The following is a 7,097-nucleotide window of genomic DNA, read 5'->3' on the forward strand; positions in this document are numbered from 1 at the left end:
ACCGGAGGAGAAGGCCAAGGAAGAGGGTGGAAACCAGAACATTTTCGAATAGATGGTGCAGTAATTTCAGAGAGTGCTCCCACAGTTGAAACTCTAATGGCTTCAGGACACAAAACCTTAGTTGTCAGTAGGGTGACTGGAAATTTCAAGCATGCAGCTCCTATTCTGCAACTCAGTAAATTTTCAAACATACCCCAAACTCCAAAGAGACCATTGGGGGAAAAAAAAAAGAATAAAGAAGAGTAGAAAGGGATATTCTTAAGGAAATGTTGCCCTACGAAGCATCTACACCAACAGGAATTGCTGCAGACCAGTCAAAGGGGCTACAGGCAGGCCATTAGAACTCAGTGAGTTCAGGATGGCAGAATCTTTTTCATCTAAATATGTTTCTAAGTGTGTTCCCTTAGCAGATGTCAAGTCAGAAAAGACAAAAAAGGAGTGAGCCATTTCCTTATGGACAAAAATTTTGCTGTTTGTTGTAGTAGATTTTGTTTGTTTGTTTTTTGGTCTATCAAGCTATAGAAACCAACCAAGGATATCTTTTCTCTAATGTTCTTCCTGATGACTCTAGAAACCCAACTGAATGGAATCCATCTGGCACATTCAAGTTGGTCTCCTGTTTTTAATAACTGTATTGAAAAACACTTGTTTACACTTGTTGACTTAAAGAACTTAAAAAAAGGTGATTTCACCTGAATAAATGTAGTATTCCATGAAAAGCAAACAAAATATATATAAATGAACTTCATTGGAGTGTTTTTGAACTCTGGACTAGCAGGAGATCACTTCATGCCATACGAAAATCTTTTTTAGCTCTGAAAATTTTGTAGTCTTTTTAAAATTTTTTCTTCTCATTATCCAAACCCATGCAGGGTTTCTTTAAAATGTGGACATCTGGTTTCATTTTTGAAAAAAGACATATATATATACACATATATATTTTGTGGAAACAAGAAGGGAAAAACATGGTAATATAGTATGAAGTTACACATTTAAATACTTTGAATTCTTACAGAAAAGAGCGTAAGAATTATCTTCTGCTGAATAAAAACTTTAAAGACATGGGAGACAATTAAATTTGGTAAGAGAAAAAGTAACATGGTTGTACTTTTTGTAACTGCAACAAAATTTGATGGTGTTTATGAGGAAAAGTACAGCAATAATCTCTTCTGTAACTTTTATTAATAGTAATGTTAGACTCAGAAATGGTGGCCTCCTTGTTCTTCGGCCAGCTGTTGGTGGCTGCCACCCTTCGGACCACACTGCAGGCTGCTGCTCAGGTTCTGGGAAGTTCTGGATTGTTTATTAACCATGGACTCCAAGTACAGCAGCAACAGCAAAGGAATCTCTCACTACATGAATACATGAGTATGGAATTATTGCAAGAAAGTGGTGTCTCTGTTCCCAAAGGATATGTGGCAAAGTGACCAGATGAAGCTTATGCAATTGCCAAAAAATTAGGTTCAAAAGATGTTGTGATGAAGGCACAGGTTTTAGCTGGTGGTGAAGGAAAAGGAACATTTGAAAGTGGCCTCAAAGGAGGAGTGAAGATGGTTTTCTCTCCAGAAGAAGCAAAAGCTGTTTCTTCACAAATGATTAAGAAATAGTTGTTTACCAAGCAAATGGGAGAATAGGGCAGAATATGCAATCAGGTATTGGTCTGTGAGTGAAAATATCCCGAGAGAGTGCTACTTTGCAATAACAATGGAAAGGTCATTTCAAGGTCTTGTATTAATAGGAAGTTCACATAGTGGGGTCAACATTGAAGATGTTGCTGCTGAGACTCCTGAAGCAATAATTAAAGTACCTATTGATATTGTAGAAAGCATCAAAAAGGAATAAGCTTGCACAGAAGATGGGATTTCCATCTAATATTGTGGCTTCAGCAGCAGAAAACATGATCAAGCTTTACAGCCTTTTTCTGAAATACGGTGCAACCGTGGTAGAAATAAATCCAACGATGGAAGATTCAGATGGAGCTGTATTGTGTATTGATGCAAAGATCAGTTTTGACTCTAATTCAGGCTATCGCCAAAAGAAAATCTTTGATCTATAGGACTGGATCCAGGAAGATGAAAGGAACAAAGATACTGCTAAGGCAGATCTCAACTACACTGGCCTTGATGGAAGTATAGGCTGCCTAGTAAATGGTGCTGGTTTGGCTATGGCCACAATGGATATAATAAAACTTCATGGAGAGACTCCAGCCAACTTCCTTGATGTTGGTGGTGGTGCTACAGTCCATCAAGTAACAGAAGCATTTAAGCCTATCACTTCAGATAAAAAGGTACTGGCTATTCTGGTCAACATTTGTGGAGGAATCATGCACTGTGATATTATAGCAAAGGGTATAGTCATGGCAGTAAAAGGTTTGGAAATTAAAATACCTGTTGTGGTACAGTTACAAGGTACATGAGTTGATGATGTTAAGGCACTAAAAGCAGACAGTGGACTTAAAATATTTGCTTGTGATGATTTGGTGGAAGCTGCTAGAGTGGTTGTAAGGCTCTCTGAAATAGTGAAGCGAAGCAAGCACATGCGGATGTGAAATTTCCATTGCCAATATGATCTGAAAACCCAGTGATGGCTGAAGGTGTTAAATGTGCTACAATCATTAAGGATACTGTGTTCTGTGTTATTGTTCTTTTAAGTGTGTGGAGATTGTAGTTGCCATCTAGGCACACAAACATTTAAAAGCATTTGGCTTGCATTTAATTCTACCATTCAGAATGGACTGTTTGTAGGAAGCAAGTATAATGCAAATATCTTCTTTATTTTGTCACAGCCAGTCTTTTTTGCTTCTCCTACAAAATGCAACTTGCAATATGACAGTTTATTATTGTTGGATACAAAGTTCTTCATTGATAAGAGTCCTATAAATAAAATAAACATGAAGATAAAGCTTTATTCTTCAGTGTTAAAATACAGTATATCTAATAACTAGCCTCATTAGTAGACCAGTATATTAAAACAATGCTTTATGTAAAAAGTGTTTATCTTCAGCACCAAATACATAATAAATGTAACAATCACTATTTATAAACAGAGCTTTCAAACACTCCTCAGAAAATCAAAATACTTCTAAGTATTTTGATGAAGTAACTTTGTAATTATTTGAACATTGTTTTAATCATTAGGAAACGCTAATAACTGCAAGTATTCATGATTCTGTGGTATTAAGAAGCCCTCGTAGGTTTGTTTCAAATAAAGGCATATTTACCAAGGGAAAAAGATAGTAATGTTATTATTGTAGCCCTATCATACTCACTTTTTAAACGACTGGCTTTTAAAAGTATCATGAAAGTCGTACTTCAGTAAAACCCATTTAAGTACAGTTGATGTTTAGCAGGGATCTTTTAGTGCAGCATATACATGCTTTAGAGAACTGTTGGCTGGCTATACATGTTTTTAAAAGCTGTTAGCTAGCTATGAGGCTACAGTTGAAAATTACACTTTTTATGAGAAATTGTAAACACTGGTCTTATATTTCATCTGGATTCCTTATTGTATCATCTTCTGTTAACAAAAACGAATTTTCCCAGTTTTTTTGCCTTATATTTCCCAGCACAATTTGATTTAAAAGTACAAAAAGTATTTGCTTTTAAATTGCATCATAAGCAAGTGTTAATACTCTGGGCTTTTTTATGTTTGTTTGTTTGTTTGTTTGTTTTTTGAGACAGAGTCTCGCTCTATCGCCCAGGCTGGAGTGCAGTGGTGCTATCTCGGCTCACTGCAAGCTCGACCTCCCAGGTTCACGCCATTCTCCTGCCTCAGCCTCCTGAGTAGCTGGGACTACGTGTGCCCGCCACCACACCTGGCTAATTTTTTGTATTTTTAGTAGAGATGGGGTTTCACCATGTTAGCCAGGATGGTCTCGATCCCCTGACCTCATGATCCGCCAGCCTCAGCCTCCCAAAGTGCTGGGATTACAGGCGAGAGCCACTGCGCCCAGCCTAGTGGCAGTTAATACTTACAGGTGGCTGGTAGCGGTGGTTCACGCTTATGATCCCAGCACTTTGAGAGGCTGAGGTGGGCAGATCTCTTGAGCCCAGCAGTTCCAGACCAGCCTGAATACCTGACAGAACCCCTTGTCTACCAAAATACAAGAAAATTAGCCAGGCTTGGTGGCACATGCCTGTAGTCCAAGCTACTCAGGAGGCTGAGGTGAGAGGATCACCTAAGCCCAAGAGGTCAAGGCTGCAGTGAGCCATGACCATGCCACAGCCACTGTACTCCAGCCTGGGTGATAGAGTGAGACCCTGTCTCAAATAATGATAATGATAATAATAACAATAATAATAATTAAAGTTGTATACTTAGAGTTGTAAACTCTGAATATGAAGTGGACATGGTGATTTTGTGTACTCTTGAAATGGTTATCTTTGTGATTGATTTTTTAAGCTGCAATTTACCTCATGAATAATTTGGTTACATAAACTAGTGACTGAAATTTGAATAGAGTCGAGTAAAACATGAAAATTTTAAACTAACTCATTTCAGTTTCAACTTTCCAGTCACTGACCATAAAGCACATTAAAAATATAAGTTAGTCTTCAATATCATCTGAAATGAAAAGATACTTTTATAAAAAGGAAGCTAAAAATATATATTTAGAACAGCACACAATTTTGATTTGAATTAGCCCTATTCTGATATTCAGCTTTTAGATATTCTGAAGATATTTTCACTGACGGCAGTTGAGACCACAAGCACTTGTAGGTCTGGCCCTGCAGAGTGAGTGGCAAAGTCCTGTTTGCCATATTAGGGAACATTTTCACAGGCTCCAAGGCTTAGGATATGGACATTTGGGGGCCCATTCTTCTGCTTACCATGTTACTTCAATGATGTTTGCTCCCCTAGATTTTCACTAATAGTAAAAAGTAAACAAACAGATCTGGAGAAAAATGGAAGATAAGAGGCAGGACTAACTGCAGCTCTTCCTGGGGCAGACAGAACAGCATGTGGTGACTCACATCGTGAACTTTTGATTCAAGAACCACCGCAGGATCATATCAGGAAAACCGACAGAATTCACAGACCCTTTGAAAGAAGTGACTTGCTGCTGCAAACTCTGTGAGACAGCTGAAAAACTGTGAGTTCCCAAAGTGTGAGAGAGGGAAAGTCTGCCTCCAAACACATCCTCACTGGGGAACCGAAAACCTGAATCACGGGAGAAGTACTTAACCTTACCTAGAACTGAAACAAATTTAGAGAGTGAAATATGAAAGTGGAAGAAGCAGTGGGAAGAGCCCTGTAGGCACTCCTGGGCCTAGGGAAGCCCAGGGAAGTCATTTCTGACTATATCTCACAGCGGTCCCTTGGGAGGGCAGACAGTGGAATTGCAGAAGGGCCACAGGGAGAAGGAGGCTTCCAGTGAAATTCTGTAACAGTTTTGACTAAGTGGAAATTTTCCTGGGCAATATCAAGTGTGGAAGGGGCGAACGATAAGTGCAGATATGAGCACAGAAGCCACGGCAGGCAGGGAGGGGTAAGACCTGAAAGTCCTGCTTACTTTCTCAGTAGACAGGCTTATAGCCTGGGGCAAGATGGGAGCTGTCACTGCAGTGACAGTAAGGCTTGTCACTGCAGGCTTTCACCCACTTTCCTGGTGACCTGTATGAAGCAGCAGAGGCAGCCATAATCCCACTTGGAACATAACTCCATTGGCCTGAGAACCAGCCTTCCATCCCACAACTGACCACAGCAAGCCCCACCCAAGGAGAGTCTGAGCATGAACAGCATTTGAGAAAATCAGCATACTAAACAGAACTAATACCAAGGATTCTCAGAGATTCCACTTCACTCCCCTGCTACCTCCACCAGGGCAGATACTGGTGTCCATGGCTGAGAGACCTGAAGATGGATCACATTACAGGACTCTGCAGACACTGCCCTTTATCAGCCTGGAGACCAGTAGCTTCCCTGGGTGGTTTAGACTCAGAAGAACAATAATGATAATTGCAGTCCAACTCTCAGGAAGCCCCATCCTGAGGGGAAGGGGAGAGCACCACATCAACGGATCACCCCATGGGTCAAAAGAATCTGAACAGGAGCCTTTGAGTCCCAGATCTTTCCTCTGACATCATCTACCCAAATAAGAAAGAACCAGAAAAACAATTCTGGTAATATGACAAAGCAAAGTTCTTTAACACCCTGAAAAGATCACACTAGTTCACCAGCAATGGACCCAAACCAAAAGGATGTCTCTGAATTGCCAGAATAAGAATTCAGAAGGTTGATTTTTAAGCTACTTAAGGAGGCACCACAGAAAAGTGAAAACTACCAAAAAAAAAAGTTTAATTATACAGAATATAGATGATAAATCTTCAGAGAAATAGATATCATAAATAAAAAACAATCACAACTTCTGGAAATTAAGGACACACTTAGTGAAATGCAAAATACACTGGCAAGTTTCAACAATAGAATCAAACAACTAGAAGAAAGAACTTCAGAGCTCAAAGACAAGGCTTTCAAATTAATGCTGACAAAAACAAAGAAAAAAGAATCAAATGAACAAAGCCTCCAAGAAGTTTGGGATTATGTTAAATGACCAAACTTAAGAATAATTGATGTTCCTGAGGAAGAAGAGAAATCTGAAAGTTTGAAAATTTTATTTGCGGGAATAATCGAGGAAAACTTCCCTGGCCTTGCTACAGATCTGGACATTCAAATACAAGAAGCTCAAAGAACACCTGGGAAATTCATCTCAAAAAGATCATCACCTAGGCACATAGTCATCAGGTTATCTAGGGTCAAGATGAAGGAAAGAATCTTAAGAGTCGTGAGGCAAAAGCATCAAGTAACCTGTAAAGGAAAACCTATCAGATTAACAGCAGATTTATCAGCAGAAACCTTACAAGCTAGAACAGATAGGGGTCCAATCTTTAGATACCTTAAACAAAATAATTATCAGCCAATAAATTTATATCCAGTAAAAGTAAGCTTTATAAATGAAGGAAAGATAAAGTATTTTTCAGACAAATGAATGCTGAGAGGACTTGCCACTGTCAAGCCAGCACTACAAGAACTGCTAAAAGACTAAATCTTGACACAAAACCTTGAAATACACCGAAATATGATCTCCTTAAAGCATA

At 39.1% G+C, this 7,097-nt stretch overlaps 1 pseudogene; it reads left to right on the forward strand.

Moving 5' to 3' along the window:
• Positions 1 to 1,205: 1,205 nt before the first annotated feature.
• Positions 1,206 to 2,568, forward strand: LOC116460052 (succinate--CoA ligase [ADP-forming] subunit beta, mitochondrial-like; annotated as a pseudogene).
• The last annotated feature ends 4,529 nt before the right edge of the window (positions 2,569 to 7,097 follow it).

The sequence above is a fragment of the Hylobates moloch genome, unplaced genomic scaffold, assembly GCF_009828535.3.
Source record: "Hylobates moloch isolate HMO894 unplaced genomic scaffold, HMol_V3 SCAFFOLD_20, whole genome shotgun sequence".
Taxonomy (NCBI): Eukaryota; Metazoa; Chordata; class Mammalia; order Primates; family Hylobatidae; genus Hylobates; species Hylobates moloch.